This window comes from Cavia porcellus, unplaced genomic scaffold (assembly GCF_034190915.1).
Source record: "Cavia porcellus strain 051 isolate PalLab524CR breed Dunkin Hartley unplaced genomic scaffold, mCavPor4.1 scaffold_1, whole genome shotgun sequence".
Lineage (NCBI taxonomy): Eukaryota > Metazoa > Chordata > Mammalia > Rodentia > Caviidae > Cavia > Cavia porcellus.
Genome location: NW_026947484.1, coordinates 46,448,237 through 46,473,777, shown reverse-complemented (window position 1 = coordinate 46,473,777; position 25,541 = coordinate 46,448,237). Strand labels below are relative to the sequence as shown.

At 42.4% G+C, this 25,541-nt stretch overlaps 1 long non-coding RNA gene across 1 annotated transcript in view; it reads right to left on the bottom strand.

Moving 5' to 3' along the window:
* Positions 1-5,925, bottom strand: part of LOC106028083 (uncharacterized) — a 133,933-nt gene extending 128,008 nt beyond the window's left edge. The window contains exon 1 of the long non-coding RNA XR_001201698.2: positions 5,629-5,925. This is a non-coding gene — a long non-coding RNA (uncharacterized LOC106028083). The remainder of the gene's footprint in view (positions 1-5,628) is intronic.
* Positions 5,926-25,541: the final 19,616 nt, after the last annotated feature.

Below are 25,541 nucleotides of genomic sequence, written 5' to 3'. Positions count from 1 at the left end.
TGGTGACTTAGGGAAATTTTGTCTTAAAACAAAACAAAGAAATTACAAAGGCACTGTATTCAATGTGCAGCATCACACACACACACACACACACACACACACACACACACACCATGAAAGAAAGAAAAGAAAAAAAAAAAATAGGCAAAGCAGAACCAGGCCCCAGTCAAGGAAACTGCCTACTTGAGTAGAGGAACTTGATTGTATACATTTGCATAGATTTCAGAATTACTATTAAGCAATAACTTCTGTCTCTCTTTTACTCCTTCTTTGAATGGGGACATCTTATCAGGGCTATCTTGTCCCCATTTCACTGTATGTTGGGTATAGGGTTTAACTTGTACCCAGAATTTTTTTTTTTTTTTGTCTTTTTCATTTTTATCGGTACCGGGGATTGAACTCACGACTGCCTGCTTGCAAGGCAGGTGCTTATGCCGCTGAGCTAAACCCCCAGCCCCTTGTACCCAGAATTAAGAGGAAATAAACAGGCCAAGGCTTGCTAGATTGGAAAGCAAACATTTCTGGATGAAGAGGAGCTATGCACGACAAGCCTTATCTGTGTTTAGACCAGATTCTGGTCAAAATAACACGGACTTGAGTGTGGTGTGGTTGCTAGAAGAGACTTAGAGGTTTCGAGAAGGATGAGTGTATTTTGTATTCAGGAGAAATGTAAATAGTTGTTGCCAAAGGGTGGAGTTAGTGGATTTAAAATGAGGACAAATTGTGTGTAAATCTCAGTAAGAAGTGCTTTATTTCCCCACGCCTTGAATGTAAGGTGACCTTTTCACTTGTTTTATCCAATAGAATGTGGTAGAAGTGATATTATACACCTTCTAACTCAAGCTCTTTCAAGTTCTACATTGTTGGTGGGAAGGTATATTTGTACAACTATTAAGGGAATCAGTCTGAAGATTCTGCAAAAAACTGACATTAGCCAGGCGTGATGTCATATACCTGTAATCCCAGCACTTAGGAGGCTGAGACAGGAAGATTTCTGGGAGTTCGAGGCCAGCCTGGCCTGCATAGCGATACCCTGTCTCATAAAACAGAAACAAAACAAACACATTATCACTCCTGCATTCTATCAGTCACACAGAACAACCCTGGTGGTATTGTGGAAGGGGTCAATGCAGGGTCCTAATATCAGCAGACGGGGTGAATAAGAAAGCTGGACACCATTTAACCAATAAACACATAATTCATATCCTAATCTTCATTTCAAGAAGCCCCAAAAGTTTAATTTCCCACACTCGGCATTATTCCTCTGACCTATTTGTTTATCATGAATTCTGCAATTATTTCTCTGTGTGCCTCTGTGTATCCCATACCCTTCCCACATCTTCTCTACTCCACCGCACAGGGAACACGGCCTTTCAGGTCTTGCTGCTCTAGGTGGAGGAGTTGCTGCTGGAGGACGCCTCACTGCCAGCCCTTAGAAGGATCAGCAATGAGGAGAAGAGATTTTAAGATCAATTCCTCAAAACTCTTGGGAAGGAGAACTAAAAATCAATTCAGCTCAATAAAAACTAGGCCGATTTAGGATTATAAGGAACCAAGTACTTGTGCTTGCTGCTGGCTTCCAAAAAAAGAATCAGCAATTTGTCATTGGAGCTATAAAATGTGCCACACTGTTTAACTTAGTCTTTGCTCTTTGCAGACCGTATTTGCCTGCTGTGGTCTAAGTTATTTGCGTTCTCCCAAAATAAGCTTCTCCAGGTGGTTTCTGGGAGAGCTCAGAAAGAGAAGAGAAAGAAGAACCCCAGAGAAAACCTCTGCATTCTTAGAGGACACGTACATGGTCACACAGAGAATGTTAACAGGCTAGGGAAGCTCAAGGCCATTCGGATAAGGTCCCAGAGGGAATCAGCAACATGCTATTGGACATGGAGTAAAGGTGATTCTTGCAGAGAACTTGGCCGACAGTGTTCATGTTCCAGTGTCTTGTGGAAGGTAAAATCTGTGAATATGAAACTGATTATTTGGCTGAGGAAAGTTTGAAGCAGAGTGCTAAAGGTGAAATTTGGCTTCTCTTGGCTGCCCATACCAAATAACAGAAGAGAGAAATGATTTTAATATCAGTTGTCCAATGTGTTGGAAGCAGAACTTAAAGATCTTAAGGGCTGTCAGCTAATCCATGCTGTAAATAATGAAGCAACATTTTGGAGAGAACACTGAGGGTGTTCTACAGACATCCAGTTCTATAGCCAAAGAACAGTCTGAGAAGGATGTCAGCCCGAAGCAGAAACCAGGACTGATTGTGATGAGGGAAGCCAGCCATAAAGTCAGTTCAGAAAACAGCAAGGCTAAAACACAGAAAGATAAAGTACAGTGCATGTAAGGAACACATGGCTAAGGTCAGGGAAATGTAAAGTGATACACGATGTTATTGCTGATTGGAATCCAGGTGAATAAACTTTTTCTCATGAACACTATTTTCCCTGGAAATCAGCCGCTTTGCAGTGAGTAGGGTACAATCAAGCCCTTATTGGAGCTGGTTTCCATTAGCGCCTTCTGAGTCTCAATTTCCTCACCCACAAAGTCAGTGTCGTGTAACCATAGCCCAGGAGGGTGAAAATTAAATGAGCTGAAGTATCTGAGGACCCTCCATCCACAGGGAAGGTGGTTAGAATCAGGGCACCATGGTAGGAGAAAATGGAATAAAGAAAGCAACCTGAACGTTGCATTCTGATCTAGGCTTGCATTCCACCTCCACCACAATTAGTAGTTCAATTTTCTAAGGGCTCTCAGTTCTTCAACTGTGAAACAGGTCTTTCTACTTCACCAGGTTTTGTCAGAGTGACACGTCACATCATGTGTAAAAGGCTGGTAGAGTACCAGGCTCACAGGAGGAGTCCAACTAGCAGTCTCTTCCATTTTGGTTGTTTCAAACCTCCAGTTCTTTCATTCTCTTTTTTTAAAATGTCAAACAAGGAATTTCTTGGAAAGTGAAAATAAAGAAGTTAAGATCAAATATCAGAGAAGATTATACCTTCCCAATTCATTTCCAAGTCACAAAATAAAGTTAAATCCCTCAAGTTAGCCAACAGACTATCCAATGGTCTTGGGACTGAGGCTGAGCTTAGCCCTCTGCTGGCACCCCTACTCTGTGTTGTAGAAGACTTGCTCACAGACTGAGAACAGGAAGGGGCTCAAAATATGACAATGCCCCTCAGAAATGAGCTGACAACGTATAACTAGCGAAGTTTGGAGCCCAAATCAACAACCTGGAATTTTCTCAAATTCCCCCAGGAGTAGTTTCCAGTAGTTATTAGGCGTGGTAGAGGCCGTTTCCAGCAGAGACCACTGGTTCTAACAAGATAATGGGTCATATATTAGCTGAAAATGAAGGATGGGGGAGATATATATATATATGGATGGATTCTCCTTGGCTCCTTTTAAGGCTGGAGTCTGTCTCCAATAATACCAACATAGAAGTAAACACATGCTCCTATACAATTAAAGTCAGCCCCATATAGCAAGGAAATAACAGGACGCATGCCTTTGTTTATAAACAAAGACCAAGATAAATGTCAGCTGCCAGACCTCAAAGGCAAGCATGACAGGCCACTTGCAGAGAGAAGTCACAGGCTGCAGAGCGAGCCCTTTGGTCTCCCCGGTGGCCTCCAGCAGACCTTTCCGGAGGCCTCAGGAAGAGGACAGCAGCTAATGAGGCCAGAGGGAGTCTGCCAACGTGTCCTCCTCTTGGGTCTCTACTGTCTTCTTTGGGCCAACTTTCAAGTTTGATTGTCACTCTCATCGCAGGTTGTGGCTGAATGCTTTGAAGCATTTCCCCTGCAGCACGTATAAAGGCTAAGCTTCAGTTTCTTTATCTGTAAAATGGGGATGCTAGTAGGCCCTCTGTCACAAGACTATTTTCCAGTCTAAGTTAGACTGTGGACTTAGAACCTTGAACTCTAAGTCAGGGCTCAGCTAATGTTGGGTACTGTTGTGGTTGCTGTGATCGTTTTGTTGATTTCTTCCTTTGGTCTGTCACTTTTCTTCTGGCAGCATTCCTCATTGAAACTGGAGCTCATGCAGAGCAAAGGGACCATCAAGGCAGCACTGCTTATGGCACTCAAAGGAAAAAAGTGAAAATGAAGAGCGTGTACTGGGCAGAGATGATTCCCTCATCTGTCAGTCTTGCCTCTGGGGCTGGCAGCTGAGGAGCCAGCCTCCAATGGCAGAGGGTCCCCAGGCCAGGAGGTTGAATAATGCTTTCCAAGGGCCCAGGAGCATTCAGATCTGACACAAGTTGAAGAGAGAAGTCCCCTGAGGGATGCTGTGTCAGAGTCCTTTAAAGGGTAAGGGATTCTACCTCCCACCCGAGGCAGACATCCTTCCCACAAGGTTCCAGGGACAAAGCAGGACAGAGAACGTGTTTGTCCCTTGCATAGCACCTATCCTTAGTCAAGAAGCCGTGCTCTCCCCCTGGGAAGTTAGAGTCACACACAGCCAACAGGAGTGTGTGACTATCCCTTGACGTTAGAGAGCTGGCTTTCAAGAAATCCTACAGCAAGTAGGGAAGTTGGGTGAGACTAATAAGAAGTAGGTAAAGATTTCTGAGAAGTCAGCATGGTGTCTCACTACCATGTAGGGCCTAGTACCATGCCCAGAACTCAGAGGATGCTGATTAATATTTGCAGAGTAAGCAGCTACTGAGACACACGTTAAGAAACCCAGCACTGTCTGTCTAGAATCTAGTGTGCAGGAGCCTCTCTCCTCTCCTACCTGCCCCCCACAAACAGATGTACAAAAGATAACCTTATTACTTGGTAATTTTTTTAAATGATGTAATGACACAATTCATAAATATCTTCTCTGAGAACCGACTCCATGGGGGCTGACTCACAAACTTAGTTTGCTTTTAAAAAGTAGACCTGAAAAAAATCCCTTAAAACTTCTCTTTTGTTCTTTTCCTTATTCCCTTATTGCTTCCTCCTTTCACACACGCACCGTATTTTACTTTTACAGCACTTGGGATCTGGTTATGACAAACTCTGCCACGGCTCATCACGTTTACTTTATGATCTCTTGTCTGGTTTTACTAAGTTATATCCCTTGCAAAAGAACTGCATTAACCCAAAATGCATAAATGCCTCTTTTTGCAACCCAGAGGGCCAGCATGTCACTGATGTTAATACAGCTGACACGTACTTAATATTTCTCAGACGCTTAGCTTACTGTTCAAAAATGTATGGTGGTGTTTTACAGAAAGTCATTGTTGGGCTCTGGAAATGCTTAGAACCAAACGATACATCAAAGCAGGGCTGTGTCCTGGTCAGGTCAGCCTCTGAGTGCTTCACAAAGCTGAGTGTGTCTGGAGCGCAGGGTGCGTACACACACAGTAACAGGCACACGACAAGCTCACGTACGAATTCATCACCTTAGGAGGCCTGTCCTCACCCTGCCTGTGGCAGCCAGAGCACCAGGCAACCCAGACACCCCCTGCCCAAAGGAGAAAGCACAGGCCAGTCTTCTACAGCAGAGCCAACCCTCTGATTCACCTGGCTTCATTTAGAGACAGAAACCCTTGGAGGATCCCATTGTGTTCAACAGACTGACACTTAACAGGGTATCTGTCTTCAGATTATAAAAAGCAAAAGGGAAGCATAACTGCTTTTCTCCTACCTGCTGCTGAGCCACGAGGAGCTGGGCTGCTGCCCTCAGAAGTGGGCAGACGCCACGGTCTGTCTTCAGCTCCCACCCCTGGAGCCAGCCCCACCGGCAGGGAGCTGTCAGTGGCTCTGAGCAAGCCCACTGCTGACCCAGAGCTGGTTCTTTCCCATTTGCACGGCTCCTTGAGTCCCAGAGTGGGACAAAAGGATGTTTGGGCAGAGAGGAACTGAGTCTAAGGGAAGAGAAGGGGAAGATGGGGAAGAGAAGGGGAAGATCACAAGGCAGGACTTTGTTCACACAGCGCCCTTCCTTCAAGGAGAGCCCTCTTTTTTCCAGCTCTAATGTCTCATAGGTCTGCCACCGCATTACTCATGTAATTGCTGCATTGCCCCTTCACCAACAACAGACATACTCATGGGCAGGCCTCCAGATTTCTGCAGCATGCCTGTACCTGCCTGCAGGGATATCGCTGGGCCTGGGAAAACTGAGAGAGCAACGTGCCTACTCAAAGGGACAACCCGGACTAGGCTATCCATCACGTTCTTGGGATAAAACAATGCCACAGAAGGAGAGCAGGGACTGGCCTGAGCTTCTCCACCATAGAGCATCCAGCTCCCGCATGAGATCTCCTGCTTAGGGCTCAAAGTTCTTCCAAGTAGATCAGCAGCTATGCTTTGTCAGGCTGCAACTTGTTCCCCCAAAGAGGAAAGGAGCAGCAAGGATTACTATCACTGAAGGAATGTGGTTTTCTTACTCTGGGCAGTCAATGTCGGAGAGTCAAAGATGATAGATGTGCAATTAAAGTTTCTTACTCCTAATACTCAGAAAGGTGATGGTGAAGAAAGCATTCAAAGGCAAGGGAAGTGTCACAGAGGCCCTATGTTTCGTTGAGTCTTGGTTTCCAAGAAAGTGGAGGGGCACCATAGAGAGGAAAGAGCAATTAGGAAGAAACTGGGAACTCTTGACTCTATTGCAAGACCTTCAATAAATTTCTTAACCAGGTTTCCAAATAAGTACAATGAGGTGGCTGGGCCAGATGAGCTGTACCATAACACAACAGCATTTGCACTTTTCTATCTATCTTTGTCCCTTGTTCTTGTAGCAAATCTTTGATTTTCTCTGGAGAATAACCCTTTCCTCTCCACTGCTCTGGTTGAGCTGATTCCACTCACAAATTTTTCATAAGTGGACACAAGGTGAAGTCCAGTCACCTGGAGTCACTGTGCTGTACTCACAGATGGGTTTCTGCTAACAAGAGTCGTTCCCAGAACTTTTACTGGGGAAAGATATTTGTGTCTTGCTGTGGTCATCAATCAAAGAAGCAAACCTACAGCCACTGATGTCTACCCTGGATGAAGCTATTGCAAGAGAAACCAGAGCTTAGAGATGGTAAGAGGCCAGTCCTTGAATATCTGGATATAGCCATATCCAAGGAAGTGAGCCTTTCCTTCAGATTTCTCAAAAATATTTGTTATGCCCTTAAAACTATTTAATGAGACTTCTGACACTATACTTGCAGAGAAAATAATTAGAGCTAATATGAAATTTTTCTACTGTCCTTCGCATCTAACATTTCTGCTGCTTAACATTTATATCCAGAGCAATATGAGCAGCGTAGAGATGTTGAGGGACAATAGATGGATGAGTTTCTTTTTTATTCACTTGTGGAAGTGTCTTTATAAGGCTGATCCTTAAACAGCAGGCAGGTGGAGAAGTAAAGCAAGTTCCGTTGAAAACTTTCAAAATTCTTTTTCTTTACTGTGAATACAGTTCTTTGTTAAAAAGTCAAATAATGTACAAGTTGAAATGCACAAAGTGGAATTCCTCCACAATTTGATCTCCCCCTAATAATCAAGGCTATCATTTTAGTGGCTTGATAGCGCCTAAGGCACCATAGAAAGGCAGGACTCGGCTCTCGTCTACTGTTGTATTTTAACAGGCGCCTCGGGTAATCTGCATAGCCCTGAAAGCCCGCAAAGCACTGACTTAAAGTAGAGCCCTTAGGGATTTATTCATGTATCCCAGCATCTTTCAGTACAATAATTTGGCAGGCTTTTATTTTACAGATTTTGTGAAGGAAAGGCGTACACAAGTACAAAGAACCAGAAATGATGTCACCAAAATCCTTTACAAAACAAACATAAGCCATTCATTTACTGGGGCTGCTGCACCAGTTATAAAGGAGTTAGAGACCCGCCTCCAACAAGGATCCCATACACAGTGCAGATTCTAGCAGGACCCAGTGTGCGCCACAGCAGGTTCTCCAACCTGAGCATTCATTAGAACCAGCTGGAAGTGAGGTTCACAGCTGCTAATCCACACCCAGAACTTCTGGTTCAGTAGGTTTGGGTGAGGCCTGAGAATTTGCATTTCTACAAGTTCCTGGGATGCCTGCTTTACCTCCAGTCCTGAACCTTTCTCCAGATTTCAAAAATAAAAATGGGGCCAGGTGTGGTGGCACATGCTGTGAGTCTCAGCATTCAGGTAAGAAGATTACCATGCATGTGAGGCCAGCCTAGGCTGCATGGAGAGATCTTGTCTCAAAAAGAAAAATATGGTTTTATGATATATATAAATGTGTTTTTTACTCTTAATACTCTATGTGGGACATCTTTCCATGCCATTGCTACAAAAATATATCATTCTTTTTAAGTGCTACAAGGTCAGAAATTGTTGGCTCATATGACAATGTACGATAAATGACAAAATCAAAGCAAAAAAGGAATTGTTGATGCTTTCAACATAAGAATGAGAGTCATCACTTCATTTCTTCTTTTGTGGAACTGGGGTTGGAACCCAGAGCCTCACTCTGATCTACGTCCCTAGTCCTATCTATCTATTTTTATTTTGAGACAGTGTCTCACTGAATTGTTAAGTTGCACAGGCTGGATTTATTTGTGTGGTCTTCCTGCCTCAGCCTCCCAGATTGTTCGGATAAAGGCCAGAATCATTATCTTTAATCATCACTTTTAAATAAGCATTTTTAAAATTGGGTCTAGAGACAAAAAAGCTCCACACTAACCAGGAAAGATCTTAATATCATGCGAGTGCCCATGCAGATCCAAGGATGGAGATGCAGTTCCATGGGAGCTAGTCTACTCTACCTCCCTATATCCAAGGACAGGGTGGAAATCGGTGTACAGAGGCGCTCCATACAGCCCCACAGCCAGTTAGTGAAAGCACACATGCATCTAATGCACAGAGCAACTCCGCCTGAGAGTCCCTGGTACACAGCTGCTGCACCAAACCCCATCCTGCCAACACTTAGTAGGCAGAGGCCCCCACAGACCATCTGGACCTCCAGAAAGAAAATGACTGAGCTTGCAGACTTGGCTGGAATGTTAACGAGCCATGCCCCCAAAAGCCAGATCTGGAATTCTGAGGCGATTCCGGAGTACACTGACATGTTCTTGGAATCTCTCTGCTTCCTAGATGTCTTCTATTGTTAAAATGTTCCAGGCTCAGATAGACTTCTAACCCTCAGAAAAGTTGACTGGCCCAAAAGGTTTTTTCCCTAGTTAGAAAATATAGCTGTAAGAAGAAAACATGAACCACACAGAGCGGCACATGTCTGTAATCCTAGCTATGTAGGAGGCCAAGGAAGGAGGATCTCAAGATCGAAGGTAGCATGGGTAACTTAGCGACCCATTCTCAAGACAAAATATTATTTTTAAAAAGGACCTGAGGAGTGATTCATAGTAGAGCACACTGGTTTCAATCTTCAGTACCACAAAAGAGTGTTTTATGTGTGTATACATACGCGTACATGTGTGTGTACATACCAGTAAATACATATTCTTCAGCCAAGCCATGCCCTTGCCCTGTGACTCCACATGTGACCACCATTAGGATGATGTGATCACAGTCTATCCTGGATAATGATACACTAAATATTCAAATGTGGGATTTAGAAATATTAAATAGCAACGTATTGCACTAGAATGAGCCAATTTTTGGTCTGATTTGACCAGTTACTAGGCTTAAACTCAGGCAGGAAGACCCCACGTCATATGCACTACAGAAGCATTTCATCAGCAAGCATTGCATTTGATATCTGGGATATACAGGTACAGATATAGATATAGAGGATACAGATAACTAGGATATGGGGTTGAAAGGTAGATGCTGTCAAGGACAATAGTGTAGGAGGATTACACCCCGGCACGAACATCTGAGGGGTCAGATGTGGACCGATAAAGGGTTCATCCCCCAGCTGGGGGCTCATCAGACAATGAAACCTGGGCTTGAGATAAGTGTGCAAAGATGGAACACACAAGCCAGGTGAGCTCAGTGGAGCATGTTGAGCCAGAGAGTGTAAGTAATTACAATAGCACCTTAAAATATACAAAGAGCGGTTACATTTTTAAAAATCCATTACAGTAAAAGACATTGCTAATAATCCCCACCAAAATGTTCCCTCTTCCTTGGAACACTCTTTACCCATCATCCTTGGCACTTTCAAGCTCTGGAAGTTTCCTTTTGTGTATTTACAAGGATGATAAAAGATAAGTGAATGCTGCCAAGTGGTCCAGCAAAAAGGCAGGGTTATTAAAACATCACAGTATATCCTTGTTCTCCTTATTCTGACATTGTATGACTTCTGACTTGGCCCCCAAATCCAAATGATCATGAATGGTAAGCATTTTGAACTGATTCAGGATATCAGAGAAGTTTGGACAGAATAACCAAAGACACTCACGAAAGAGGAATTCCTGAACTGCTTCAGAAAGTGTCAAGAACATGGGAAAAGTATGTTTGAAGTGATGGTGAATATTTTGAGGGGGATTCATGGCACTGTGTTTTACTGTAATGACTGGTCTTAAATTTAAACATTCACTATAGTTTTGACCATGCCATGGAGGTGAGGCAGAGTCTACAAGCTCAGGAAACCCCAAAGACCTACGGGTGATTGGAGTGCAGCCTCTGTGTGAGAATGCAAGAGAGAAGATGGGGCAGAAATGAGCTGAGAGGTCAAAGTTAGACCTGAAGGGACAACAGTAATGCTGTGCTGAACAGGTTTCATCTGTAAAGACATCCTGGCAGCAGAATGAAGATGGGGAACCAGGAAACAAGACTTGGAAATCTAAATAGGAGGCTCCCACACTGTCTAAGGGAGCAGTACCTGAGCCTGGTTTTGGGGACCAAGACATAAGGAGAAATTTAGTATATGTTTGGGAACAAGGATGTGAGGAGCTTTAATGACTATTTGGTGGTAATGATGCAGACAAGAGATAGGACCAACGGGACACCAGGTTTATGATGTGGTGAGGTAGGTGATGAATTGAGAGCCAGTATGGGAACAAAACACTCTGAACAGGTTTGAGTTAGAGGATGGGCATGGGGAGAGGAAATGATCAGAGGCACTGTTCCTCCAACGAGAGGGTCCTGGATCTAGGGTTTGTCTTACCCTCTCCAAATCCACATCCAACCAGAACCGCATTACAGGACCTTATTTGGAATAGAGTCTTGCATATGTCATATATTAAGATGTACCCTGAATGCAGCATTGGTGATAAGAGAAAACACAGAGGATCAAAGCCACACAAAGACACAGCTGAGACTGCTCCATGCAGCTCTCAGCTAAGGATAGAGAAGACAGGAGCCACCAGAAGCCAGGGAAAGGTAAAGAAGAGCTTAGTCCAGAGGCTTCAGAGGGTCCTGGCTGTGCTGAAGCTTTAATTCCAGAGGTTTTTTAAGAATTATAAGAAAATAAATTTCTGTTATTTTAAACCATTCATTTGTCAAGGTTTTGTTTTTGTTTTTTGCAAATTTATATGCAATTGTACTATTATCACTATAATTCAGTTTCCTGGCTAGGTAGAAATCCCTGTTTAATTGGAAGAGGTGTCCTATGAAGCCACAAAAAGAAAAATTCAGACAAATTTTGTGGTTCACTCTTCCCTCCTGAGGCAGGGCATGTGGGCTGCCAGGTCAAGATGGGGCAGTTGCTGGAGAAACAGACCAACAAGAAGTCTTGGACTTCCTGGACTGAAAACTAGAAAGAAAAAGAACATTGTCAGTTATTGTCATGAAAAGGTTCTCCTGTGTGAGCACATTTCCCAGTAACTAAGATGCTCCTGGAATTACCACTTTCTCCATTTAAAATCTTACCTGTAGCGGTCTCTTCTGCTTCTACGATTTCTCTTTCTTGTTTTCTTTCTCCCCCTCTTTCTTTTCCTCCCTCTCCCTCTCTCTACAATAGGGTCTTGTGCTACGTAGGGCAGGTTGCCCTCAAGCCTCAGGCTCCCACCTGGCTGGGATTACAGGCTAACCTCTGCACTCAGCTTTTCCTTCTTTGAGTTATACAAAGATGACTTGATCTCTGCTCACCAGCATGGACATCAGTCACTGTTCACATCTTTGCTAAGATGCTTCGATTCCTCAAAAGAAACAGGTAGGAAAGGGCAGGCACAGCCTGAGGCAGAGCCTTTGGAGCCACAGGCATCTGCCAGCCCCACCCTCACAGAGAGGAACTGTGCAGGAAGGACCAAGGCTTCCACTTATGTAACACTAAATACGTGCTGGGAAAGAAGCTGAGCTTTACTGTAGCTCTCGGGTGATCTCCCAGCCTCCTGGGGCCATGGTGACATTTCATCTACATGTTACACATGAGGGAATCCATGGCCAGAGACTTCCAGACACTTATACATGTTCAAGAAGTGGGAGTGGGAGGACACTGGGGGATTGAGGACCATGTACCTGACATGGGTCCATGCTGAACAGAAGTGAGGAGACGTCAGTGTTTCAAGCCAGCCTTCCGGCAAGGACTCAGTGAGAAGAGTCAGTCTTTAGCTGGCATGAAACACTCTTGAATGTCTTCACTGAAACTTTTGAAGACTAAGATGTGGCCTCTACTCTGACCTGGCTAATCTAAGTCTCATGTCAAGTCAGCTCTGCAAATGAACCAGCCAGACTTGTGATTCCTGCACTTGGGAGGCTGAAGCAGGAGATTGCCACAAGCTCAAAGCCAGCCTGGGTTGTTTCCCAGCAAGAACTAAACCAATACGACTGCTACTAACACAAATGAACTCCTCATGGAGGGGAGCTATGATGCAGAGGAAAAGCAGGGGACCCCTACTCCAGCCCTGGACAGCTGCTCTCAAAGCTGGTAGTTGGTGACAGGTTCCACCTGTCAGACCTGTGTCCTCAAGCTCCTTGGTCTCACTGTGCACACTTTCAAGTTTGGCTAAATGCTTAGCAATGTAATCAAGCAAGCATGTGACCCACAGTTCCACTGTGATCTTCCAAGGACTTTGATGCTGTAACTGGAATCCTCAGTTCATTTCCCTCTGAGGGAAGGAGCTTTGCCTAAGGAGTTCCTTGGCCAGGAAACTCATGCAGCCTTCATGGCTCCCAGGGTGGCTACACCCAGGTCAAACAAAGATTCTACCCTGAGGGCTGCATTTCCAAGTTCCAGGTTGGCTCTGCCAAACCATGGATGCTGCAGTCGGGTAAGAAGGGAACACTGTGGCTATTAGAAATTGGCACTGGTCATCCATTCTGTTTTCCTTCCATGATGCAGAGGCTAAAAAGAACATTTCTCTGCCTCCCTCCCTGCCAAGGCTTGGTTTACAAATCAGTGCTCCAGTGAGATGCACTCCTGGGAGATTTGGAAGCTGTAAGTGGGGAGGCACTGTTTTTCTTGTAGCTTCTGCTGCTGTTGTGGGCAAACAGGTTTGCTCAACAGGTTTGTGCAGGCAAGGAGAGAGAGCCTTTCTACAGTGCGCACTTCAGCTGCACGGTGGCTAGGTGGTGATTTCAGAGGAGGTAGTAAAGTTCCCCTGAGTGTTACATTTTAGCTAGGGTGACATCAAGCCCAGCAGTGGCTCCTGACCTTGCATGTATCCCTGCTGGTAACAGAAGGAATCAGAGAAGTCTTCCCCACAAGTGAGCATGGCAAGTCATTCTGAGAGTCATCTAGAACCCCAGATTTATGTTTTCCAGCCTTCCTGAAAATTCTGAATATAATCAATTCCTGTATCAAATACCTTTCTGCTTAAGAAAACTGAGTAGATTTTGTTTCCTGTGATTGAACTCTGACCTGGGTTCTAATTCAAACACAAATCATAAGTTTTTCTAAAGGTTTTCAGGTTCTTATCCAAGGAGGGCTACTACTAGTTTCTAAGTTTTCCTCTCATTATAGAACATCATTTGGAGCCCTCAGAGTTTTAAATGGAAAAATGTAGTGTTTTCATACATTTAAAAAAGATGATAGAACATCTTATATATTCAAGGCACCTTCCTAAATTTTAACTGCAAAGAAAAATAGTGTAATGGAAATCCCACACATTGTAAAGAGATGAATTCTCTGTGCCCTGTCTATGCCTTTAGGGGTGAGTTACCTAATACTATCTCCAAACCTCAGTCAGAATGGAGAGGCTGAGAATGATTACAGTACCTCTGGATTATTCTAAGTTACATGAAACACAGAGGAAATGTCTGAAATAGTGCCTAATGCATACATGGTGCTCGGGATGTGGTAATCCTCTTCCTTTTTTCTAAAACATGTTAAAATGACATACTACTGAGTACTTAAAATGATTTTGAGGTATCTTCAACAACGGTTCCTTGTGGTTTCCAAATCAAATTTCAGCACCTCCCTGATTAAAATCCTCCAGTGATTTTCCATGGTACCTGCATTAGCCTCTAAGGCCTTCTACACTCCCACAGTCTTCTCCAAATTCCCTCATAGACCGCGTCCACTGTGGTACCATTTCCGTTCCTGCACTTTGCCAGGCTCCTCCTAACCTCAGAGATTTTGCCCCAAACTGATCCCCATGCACAGAATGTGGTCTTCCCGTCCTTCTCATGCCTCTTCTCTCTTATAGTTCTCTAACACATCCCTCCTATGTGTACCCGACCATGACAGTCTTACCACCTCATCCTTCCTTGTGTATGGCTCCACTTTTGCCCTCTTCCTATTAAAAGGCTAGCGCTGTACAAGCCGGGATCTCAGCCCCTGTTTGCTAAGACATCTCCAGCATTCAGAAGTGGACCCAATGGATTAAAGGCATTCAATAAAAATTTATCAGATGAATTAATCTTCCCATCACAAATCTCTGAAGAGAATGACTTAAAGAAAAGTGCTAAGACCAAACTGGTATTTCAGAAGTAGTCTAGTATGTAACTAAGTTAAAATATATCTACCCTTCAAAAACACTTTCAAAACTAGAACAAGATGAAACATCATTGTGTACACTGAAAACCAACCAACTACACACAGAACATCCCTGCAGCTTTCCTTCCCTAATTGCATGTCTTTATTTCCTAGATAGAGCTGAATTTTGTTTGAGAACAGTTTCTCCCAGTCTGTGAGCATTTTTGTGGCATTCCTAAGGCCCTCTCTTCCCAGCGGTTCTGACTGAGCAGAGACCGAGTAAAAAACAGAATTTTGACTGCCTGGTAGATGAGACATGGAAACCTTCACAGAACCTTCCTGCAGCCTGCTATGCTTCAGGGGGAGGTTTGTCTTAGAAATATGAATTAAGAAGCTCTTCAGTTGGTCTTGGGGGGAGTGTGGGCCCTTGGCCAAGTGTGGGTGTGGGGTTCCAGTCTCTGTGACATGGTGTTCTGGGGCTGGTTCCAGAGAAAGGACCTGCATCCTGATCCTCTACCATGACATAAGCCCCAGCTTTAGTATTTCAGGCCATCAGCAAATAGCTCTAGGGAACATCTGGATCCAAGCCCAAAATAGGTAAAGTCAGATAATTCAGTTGGGGGCAATGTCTCTTTCATGTCATGGAAAACACTAATCAAGTTCAGGTTGTCAGTCTCCGCTAGACATGTTTTTCTTTTTTTCTAACAAACTGATCCACATCCTCCTGTCCCTGTTACTTCCAGCCACTTTAAGTAAGGGAGACACTCATCTCTGCACTGCTGCTTTCTGGTATACCTGGAAGGAAAATGCAATTATAAATTATAAAACACAAATTGAACAAACAAAATAAAACATGATATTAATTAAGGCCAGTTCTAGAAAAACAAAAAAGCCCTCTCTCTGTATGCCCAGATCCGTTGCTGATTTATTGACTGAATGGCACACTCCAGAAAGCATGTGCCAGAAAGTCCTCTAATGGTTCCAGGTTTCAATCAAGAGACTCAGAATATTTCTTGGACAGTCCACACTTAATGTTCCACCCACAATGGCCACATTTCAGGGCCCAGGAGATAACTCACCTGCAATCTAAGAATTATAAAAAAAGCTAAGTTGAGTGATGGGAGGAATCACAATCTGAGGGAGACCAATCTGCAACCCAGATATTAATCCATGCAGCGTACCCATGCCATTTACACCTTATGCTTTTGTAAGCATATGCTTCTAGTACTTTTCTCTTTGCAAGCTGCAACTATAAGAATGAAACCTGCAGAGTGCTGTGGTAATGAAATGAACCAATGTAATACTTCTTAAGATCTAGGACCTGGACCTTACTATATACTCCCCAAATGTTCGCTCTTTACCTTTGCACAGAGAGGTTCATTGGAGTTATCTCTGATGACTATGCATTCAGTGTGTTGGTTGGAGACCTATTTACTAACTGTGGGTGACAAGGTTTACATTCATCATCTTTGCTAGGGTACCATGACGCAATGCACTGCCACCACCACTACTGCCAGTCTTGACTGGGAACTATTTAGCACTCACTAGGCACGATGAAAAGCACTTAGCATGTATTAATTCATTTAGCCACACACTGTGAAGCAGATATTATCATTATTATATTTTAGGCATGAAGAAACTAAAGTATAGTGAGAGATTTAGTAACTTGGGACAAACAGCTGGACATGGGTACAGTCACTTTATATAAACATGATGCAGCCCAGCCCTCGAGCATCTCACAGACCAGGGGAAGGCACACACAGGCACATAGATGACCACAGTCCTGGATTTTTAAATCTGTGTTTGGCATTTTCTACCCAGCAAGCATGCATACGTCCATAATACAGATAACTCAAAGAACTGGAGATAACTCAAATTTTAGTTTTAGAGACCCTGGTCTTCACATTCTGTCTCACTTGTAGTCTTTGTTCTCTGCCTGGCCTTGTGCTTATGGTTCCCTTACGTCTGATTTTTCAGCAATGTTCAGTCATTGCTTTCCCCATCCTGCTTCCTGCTTTTGACTTTCCACTCAGATATAGACAACTCATTGTTGATCGTATCAAAATCCAAACTGCATTGCCTGCCTTGTAAAGCCATTGGAATCTCACCCCACCCTCTCCATTCGATTTTCTTTCCCACAAAGGGTAGTTCACATTCACTGAGCCAGTCAGGCTGTAGTCTGAACTGTGGAGGCAGCAACCCCCAGGCCTCTGCAACACCCTCCAAAACCTCAGATGACCCTGCTTTGCTCAGGTCTCTGGCTCTCTAAGTTTAATGCATCACCAAAGTTCCAACTCAACACTCAAGTCTATTAATAAGTCCTTGCTGCTGCGGCACACGCCAAGCACTTTGTATGCTCCTAATAGCATGTAGAACAGTGATCATAGCTGATTGCTACCAAGCGTTCATTACACTCCAGGCCCTGTTGGGGTTAAGCAGTTTTGTTACTCCTGCTGACAGGTGAAGAGTCACAGGCACAGGGAAGACAGTTCTTTCAGGTCAACTGTTGACTGCTTGTTTCATGTGTGTTACCCTCATCTTCCTAATTAGCTTTCTACTTCCTTGGGAGCAGAGAAAAATTCACATGGGTGCCACATTTCCCACATAACTAGCAGACTGCTGGGCCTGCTGAAAATTACTAGGTAAGTACTGTTGTTTGGTCATTTGCAGATGTTGGACATCTTTTAAAATGCCTATCCCACAAGAGTTGCACAATGTTTGCAAAATGAGCAAATAAATACGATACCAGCACATGATTCTGGGGAATTCATAGTCTACAAATGGCCCTATGAGATTCTAAGGCGTGTGCAACCACACACATCTTCTCACGCTCCTGGCACACGGAAGGCGAGCTGTCACTAGACAATGGCAAATATTATGTGGCAATTTTGGAGGCTTACAGGATAGTGGCAAGAGTCACTGGCCAAGATGTGGATCTTTTGGTTTCATTAAGAATCTGATAAAATAATATTTTCCTCAGTAATCAAATATTTGTGCCATAATATTATGGGATTCTTCCAAATCTCTTCTAATACATTTATTTTCTAATACATTATTTGATTTTTTTAAGGACAAATGTGAGTAAAGGTATAAATTCAGCAAAGCAAATGTCATAATGTAACTATCACTGTAAAAGGAGGACAAGGCAGAGATTTAGATTAAAACTGTGATATAGTAATAGACATAATTATTTCTTCCATCAGAATTCGCAATATTCCTCTCTGCCTTCCCCCTTCAACGAAGGCCAACAAAAAACCAAAACGACAGAAAGACAAATTCTATTTTCAAATCTGATATTGGCCCAACTTTGTGAATTCCTAAGCAAAGTCACAGACACAAAAGGCACAGTTTTTACTGTGCCTTATCAAATGAGAAAACCTCTCTCACCAAAGCCACCCTAGGCAGAGGTTCCACTGACAACTTAGTGCTTTCACTGATGCCAGAAATTTTCTTACTTGGAAAAAAAAATCCAGCAAGAAAAAAAGAAAGGCATTTATATATCTTGCCTCTTTATGTAGTTTCTTATAGCCACAGCTTATTAGGATTTCCTTCATTGTCAAAGGAAGCCCACACAGCTCCCATCTGATCCTATAATAATTTCAGTTTTAGATATTATAGCTGGCTTGAAAACCATTCTCTCATAGAAGTGGATTTCAGACTAAAATCACTCAGTCAGAGAAAACATTTTTTCATGGTAAATGGTAACATTTCATATCTTTCCTGCAATATAGAAACAAACCAAAAACATCTCACTGAGAACAAATTAGAATTACTTCTTTCTCCTCACTTATCAGTCTCCATGTATCTAATTTAATTTTTTCAGGTCTAAGTATTTCTTTTTTCGACATGTATGAGCTTTTGTATAAAGTTTGGTAAGTGTTAAGAGAAATATTTATTTTTATATTATTAATAATAAACTCCAATATTTACTACCAGTTATTTGGCTACTTTTTTTTTCCTCCTGTGTCCTCCTACCTATTTAACTGGTGATCAATTAGATGGCTGATCAAATACCTTTTTTCAAGAAGGGATCCTGGGAGATGCATTTTTCTGCTTTCTTGTAAATCTTGTAAATAAATTCTTAGTTTTTGCATGAAATCATCACATGAGCTGAACAGTGAGTTATTAAGCAACAGCCCTGTTTTCTAGAATAGTGTGTCAGCCTTAAAAGACAGCTGAGTCTTGAGTCTAGTGTCCCTGTTAATAAACTCACTTTTGTCAAACGCCTTTATTTAACCTGGAAACTCAAGGCATTTTAGCAGATATCTCTCTGGGTGAGTCTAGAAATTGTAATTTTATCTCAGAGCTTCAGCTCAGGAACGTGGTCTCCTGCCGTAGGTTGGAGCATTATTTCCACAATTTCATTAGGAATAAATATAACTTTGCATGAGCTCTGTGCTGCCTTCCAAGTTAGCATTTTCCTTTTGTTCATTTTCCCTTATTTTGTCTTCCACTTTAGAGGTGAGTCCTTTTTATCTTTCCTCACCTTAGTACCAGTTTTTACTCTGCTTCGCCAGTTTTGGTATATTGCCCTTATTTTTCATTTCAACCTTTGAAAATCTGCCTTTGTCCCAATCTGTTCGCTCCTGATGGGCTCTTGCTCCTCTCTCACTGTGCCTCTGCCTGTCTGATCATCTTGAGGGTACCAAAATATGCCTGCTGAAATGTTTTCTTGCCTGGAAAAGTTTACTTTCAAAGATATCATCTTGCTTTCACCTTTAATGGAAAGGCATCCTTCTCCTTATCTTGCAATATTCTTTTTTCAGGTCTTCTTTGGGCGTTTTCTCATCTATTCATACTAGAAGAGAACAATATGTTTCGGGCTGGCACTTGCCAACAGATAGTGTTGGTGGCTTGGCCACTTTACTCATTGATGGGACAAAATACCCAACACCCACAATTTAAGGAAGGAGAAGTTTATTTTGGCTTGCGTTTCAGTCCATCATTAGCTGGCTCCAGAGCAGGATGACATGGCAGACAAAAAGGAGAGAAAGACAGAGACAAAGAAGGAGAGAGAGCATGAACGAATGAATATGGGGCAAGATAAACCCTTCCAGGTGCCATCCCCAGTAACTTACTGCTTCTGGTCAGATGCTACCTCCTAACAGCAAGTCAGCTATAAGCCCCATAATCAAATCTTCCGAAAGCCCTGCCTATGAATGCATGACACTCTTGGAATCTGTCTAGATATAAAGCATAGCAACTGAGGAGTCTTCAATCTCACTCACTTTGTTTTGCATCCAAGCAAAGTGTAAGCTGATAAACACCTCTTTCCTACAGCTTGCAGGGTCTTCCAGGTATTGCCCTAGCCCAGGAGACTTGCCAGCAGGCTGGGGCTCCTCTTGCTCTAACTGCTGTGATTTCTGATCTGTAAGATGGAGACTGCGAGACAATCCACTGTTCTGTTTTAGTGAGTTCTGCATAAAGGCCACATACATACCTCACGGCATGCACCGCTCTGAGTCTTCTTGCATCTCCCCCACTCACGGTACTTTTTCTCACACAATTAATCATTCTAGATTGCAACTGACTTCTGCTGGTCTCCATCTACCTGCTGCTCAGCTGCGATCTTTAACGAGATGTAAATAAGGAGAAACTGAGCAGTTGGGTGAGGGACGTAATTTTGGATTTATTTCTTGCTAGCCTAAAAGATAGTTTCCTTCTTGTTGGACTGTTTGCTTTTCTGGCCAGTGTAGGTTCAGAGTCCTGAAATAGTAGGATACCAACGATGGGAGCATGGTACATTTCCCAGCACCATCTGGACTTCTCTGGTTCAGTATGTGGTGCATGTGGTATATGTATAATCTTAAGAATATGCTTCCCAGTTCATTCATTGACAATTCCATTAAAAAGCATTCCCCTGAGGCCTGTCTCTAACCTCAAATTTAGTTTATTGTTCTTCTTTTCTTTTTTAATTCCTTTTTTGTAGTTTCATGGGTATTTTCACACATAGTTTAAGAGGAAACATTTCAGTTATCACCCATCCTCTGCTATGGGGTCTATCCATAAGAATTTTAAATGCTGGTGGCTAGATCCATACAGGTGATTGGTAACATATGTATAGTAAGCATTAAATGTAACACAAAGGGGAAACATTTTCCCAGGCCACTGACTCAAAGGACAGAGAAATAATGCATAGTTAATCATACCACTGTGGCTCATGCCATACACAGGCAAACCGGAAGACCCAAAGCAGAGACACCCCTCCCAGAAATGGAGCAAGAAAACCCTGTGAAACAGAAAGTATTATCGATTTAGTCTGGGTGAAATCCACCCCCAACAAAAGTTACACTTTTCCTTGCTCTACAGCAAGAACATCTTGTTTATGCAAAAGAACCAAGAAAAACAAAGTATTTCTTTTATACAGCCAAGAGCCAGTTTGACCTACACACGTCCTCGAGGTTGAATGTTGCTTAGATAAAGCAATTTATAACCAAATTAAATGCATAGTCCCTTTACTGAGGAAACATGAAAAATGCAGCCTGCTTGGAATCTAGGAAAGGGAAAAACAGAACAAGAACGTGTGGGTGCAGCTCTGTCACTATCTAGAAGACAGCATGCTCTGGCAGGCTGAAACAGGCCCTGTCATTCTCTTGGCAGGAACACCCTTATCTTGGAAGTAGGGATTATCATAACCGATGACTCTATTATTAAGATCATCTTGCTCCCTTTATTGTGAGCCAGTGAGCAATTGCATACTTTCCACATAAAGCTTTCCTTCAGTTCAGGAGGGACCTGGGCAGGAACAATGTGGGTCTGTTAGCGAACAGATATTAGAACCTAGTTCTGTAGTTAAGTGTTAACAACTTGACTTTAGCCGCAGTCATTTGATGAGCGAGGCTGTGAACACCACTGTTTACTATTTGTTTGCTTGCCCCTCCCATGTCCAAATCACTTGTGTTTCCCCATTGCCTTCACGCTGGATTCCAGACTTGTGCATGTAACCCTTAAGATTTTCTCAAACCTATCCTCCTCCATTCCCCCGTGGGGGCTACATGTCTACCCTGCAGTCTGGCCCACTGCAGCAGCTTCTGTGCTCTACCTCATGCTTTCTCCTGCCCGGAGTATTGTCCTTCTGCCTCTCTGCCAACCCACATCTCACGAGCACAAACTCAAGGTCAAGCTCACTCTTCTGCGTGAAAACACTGCCAGCCACACCCGCCCTACAGATTCCCACACTTGCCACGTACTGCCTGGAATTCTGCGTCTGCTTTTCTGCCAGCCCTAAACTGCAGAACAGATGCCTGCAGACTTTCGTCACCACTGTAACCTCTGTTATCTAAGCTTTATGAGATGTGGTTATGCAGTGTTAACGGCTTTGTGTATGTGTCTGGCCCCTCAGACTTCTAAGGGCAGAGAAATTTAATGCCCTTTATTATCACTGTGTTGATCATGGTGATGTGCACAGATAAGCATCTTGGAATTTTCCTGAATTAGAATGAAATGCAAGTCTTTCCACACTGTTAAAACACAGACCCAGAAAGAGGTGCTGCTGAGAGTTGTCTGCCATGTGCCCCGCTGGGGGCAGTGAGTTGACCTATATTCTACGTCTTTGTCCTGTCAAATAAAATAGCACAGTGAGGAAGAGAGAGGTGGCTTTAGATCCCCATTTGGTTACTTTTACCTGTAAACTTAGGACAAGTGACTTAGATTCTCTAAGCTAAGTTTCCTCATCTGTAGTGTGGGGAGTTCATAGAATTTTGGTGGTGACTGAATATGACCATGTAAGTAATATCCACACAGTGCTTAGCACAAGGTAGGTGCTCAGTTAATGTTAACTGTGACTGACAATTCCAAGGGACACTGTCATGGATTCATTCCCTTGAGAACTCAGGGATGCAGGTCAAGAGATATTGCATAACATTTAAGGCTTTTGAGATTAAAAAAAAAGGAAAAAACTCAAGATCAGCTTTAAGACTAGTTTTCACTAGTAAGTGAAAAACAGAAATGCTGTCATGGTACATGGACGTGCTTGGGAGTGAGAGGAAAAGGCAAGCAGAGGGAGCCTTGCTTTAGGAAGGGAAAAATCCTCAGGTAGAGGCAAAAGCCTAGTTCCCTGACTGGGGCATCAGCCCAGAAACAGGAAGAAAAGTTCCTGATGAGTGGTGTCTTTAAGGGGAAAATGTCCCATTTTGATCTGTCCAGATGTCCTCAGGACCACGTGTGAAGCAGGAAGAGCCAACAACCTTCCTATGTGGACCACCACGGGTCAGCCTGAAGCTGTGAGCGTGGCTGGAGAAACGTTATCAAGTCAGCTAGGGCAGCAGAGGGGCAGCAGCAATGACACCAGGTGGGGTCATTAGAAAAAGGCAGCTGCTCAAACCGATGCCTGCTGGGAGAGGCTCCCCCCTCCCTGGGAGCCTTTGAAATGATTCCAGTATGAATTGAGATGCAATGAAGAGTGGAAGGGGATTGCTATCTGCACGCAAGAATGATTTAAGGTCAACCCTGATTGTCCCCAAGGCTGCTAAAGTCCCTGGCCAACTCTGGCTATTAATCATTACCTTGAGTTGGGGAGCAGAAGCAACTGGCAGGGCATCAGATCCTCGCCCCTTCCCCCAGCCCCCACCCCTGCCCCGCCCGTCAGCCTGAGTACCCTCATTTGGCTGATCTCCAAAGTAACCAAAGTCCTTATACCTCACTAAAAAATTATATCCCAAACTGCTCAAGGGTATCAGCTAATAAGTGTTCCAGGGGCAACCATTAGGGCTTATCACATGTAGGGACAAATGTTCTTCCAGGAAGCACACACTCCATTATCCTCAATTAAATCTGGTAACAGACATGAAGCACAGCCCTGGGGATTAACTTGTTAAAGTATTTAAACAAGACTCTGGCGCCTCAGTGCTTGTGCACCAGGAGCATTTCAAATAGTCACATGAACCAGAGACCTGGGTGAGGGCAACAGGGCTGCTCTGAATTCTCGATGGAGGCTTCAGCTGTGAGGCTGAGTTCAGGTGAGCAGAGGATGAGACCTGAGAACCGCAAAGCAGCCACCCTATTTGTTCTCCTCTGTAAGTGTCTCTCATGGCAGTGGCTGAGCAAAGGGAAACACTCCCTACAACCCCAACCCTCAAATCTCTAACCTTCATTCTGGCAGGTCCTACACAGCCCTTTAAATTTAATAAACTGTACTTTTTGCTTATGGGAAATATTCTTACAGTATTTTTCCTTCTTAAAAAAACACATATCTGAAAACTGAACCTCCTGGAGCAATCCTCTCAAATCTCAGATTCTTATCATTAATCTACCATTTTGATTACTATTGCTTTTATTGTTCCACTTGCTAGATTTCTTCCACTGTATCTTCAGAATCATATATATATATATATATATATATATATATATATATTTTAGTTATTATATTTTCCTTTTGAAAAGCATTGATTTTTTTTAATGCACTGGGCATTTTACTGAGGTAATACTTCATCAGGAAGAGAGAAGAATGATAGTAAAAGCTACAAATACTGAAGAAAAAAGATGATAGAATTAAAGGGAGAAATAGATAATTGTACAGATAAATCAGGAGAATTTTGCACCCCATCAACAAGCAATTCAAAGAAAATTTTGGTAATACATCTGCATAAATATTGAGATATGAACACTATCAAGTATCACTTAATGCACATTTATGGAACGTAACATCCAACAACTGCAGAATACATGCTCTCTTTAAGAACACAGAGTATATTTAAAAGAAAGGCCATATGTTGGACAATAAAACAGGCCCTTCTAAGGGACTGAAAATACCGTCAGTGAAATGAAAAATCATTAACAGTATAGTATGCAGGTAAAAACCAAATATCTAGAAATTAAACAATAACTTCTTCAATAATTTATGAGTCAAAGAAAATCATAAGGCAAACTAGAGACTATTTTGAGTTGAATGGGGATAAAACACAGTATATCAAAGTTTATAGAATTCTGTTGAAGTAGCTTTAAAATGCATATATTATAAAACAGAAAAATCAGAAAATGATAAAACTATAAACAACAACTACAAAAATAAATAAATAAAAATAAATACTCAATGGAGAAAAGAAAATTATCAAAGCCAAAACTGAGTTTTAAAAAAAAGATCAACAAAACTGACAAACCCCAAGTTAGACTGAATGAAAGAAAGAAAAATAAAGAGAAGGAAGCCAAACGAAAATCACCAGAATAAAAAGGGAGTCATCAACAACATAAATCCTGAAGACATTTACAATGTAAAAAAAAAAAAAAAAAAAAAAAAAAAAAGAAATATAAAGAAAGAAAAAGAAAATCTTTAGGCCACCAAATCTAACTCATAGATTAAATGAAAAATTCTTGAAAAGTACAACTTATAGCAAAATTAATACAAGAAGAAACAGGATATCTAAATCCTCTGTATCTGCATATAAGCAGATTTTTTAAAATCAAAAAGTCCAAAATAACACTCCAGGTAAAGAGATTTTAGTGTGAATTCAACCATTCAGGGAAGGAATAACTAGTGTTATACAAATATTTTAGAATATAAGACGAAGAAGGAACCTTGCACAATTCATTTTATGATACTATCATAACCTCAATATCAAAGTCTGACATCACAAAAAAATCAAATCAGTCAATGTCACATGACTATAGACAAAAACATTCGTGTGTATATATGTGTGTGTGTGTATGCGTGTACATGTGTGTGTGTTGTGTACATGTTGGAGACTGAACCTGGGAATTTGCATGTAATAGGCAATTACACACCTAACCTTAGACAAAAATAAAACAAAAATCTTAACAAAATATTAGAAAATTAATTCAAAAGATGAAAGATTAATGCAGGCTGAAGAAAAATTAGAGTATCCAGCAATAT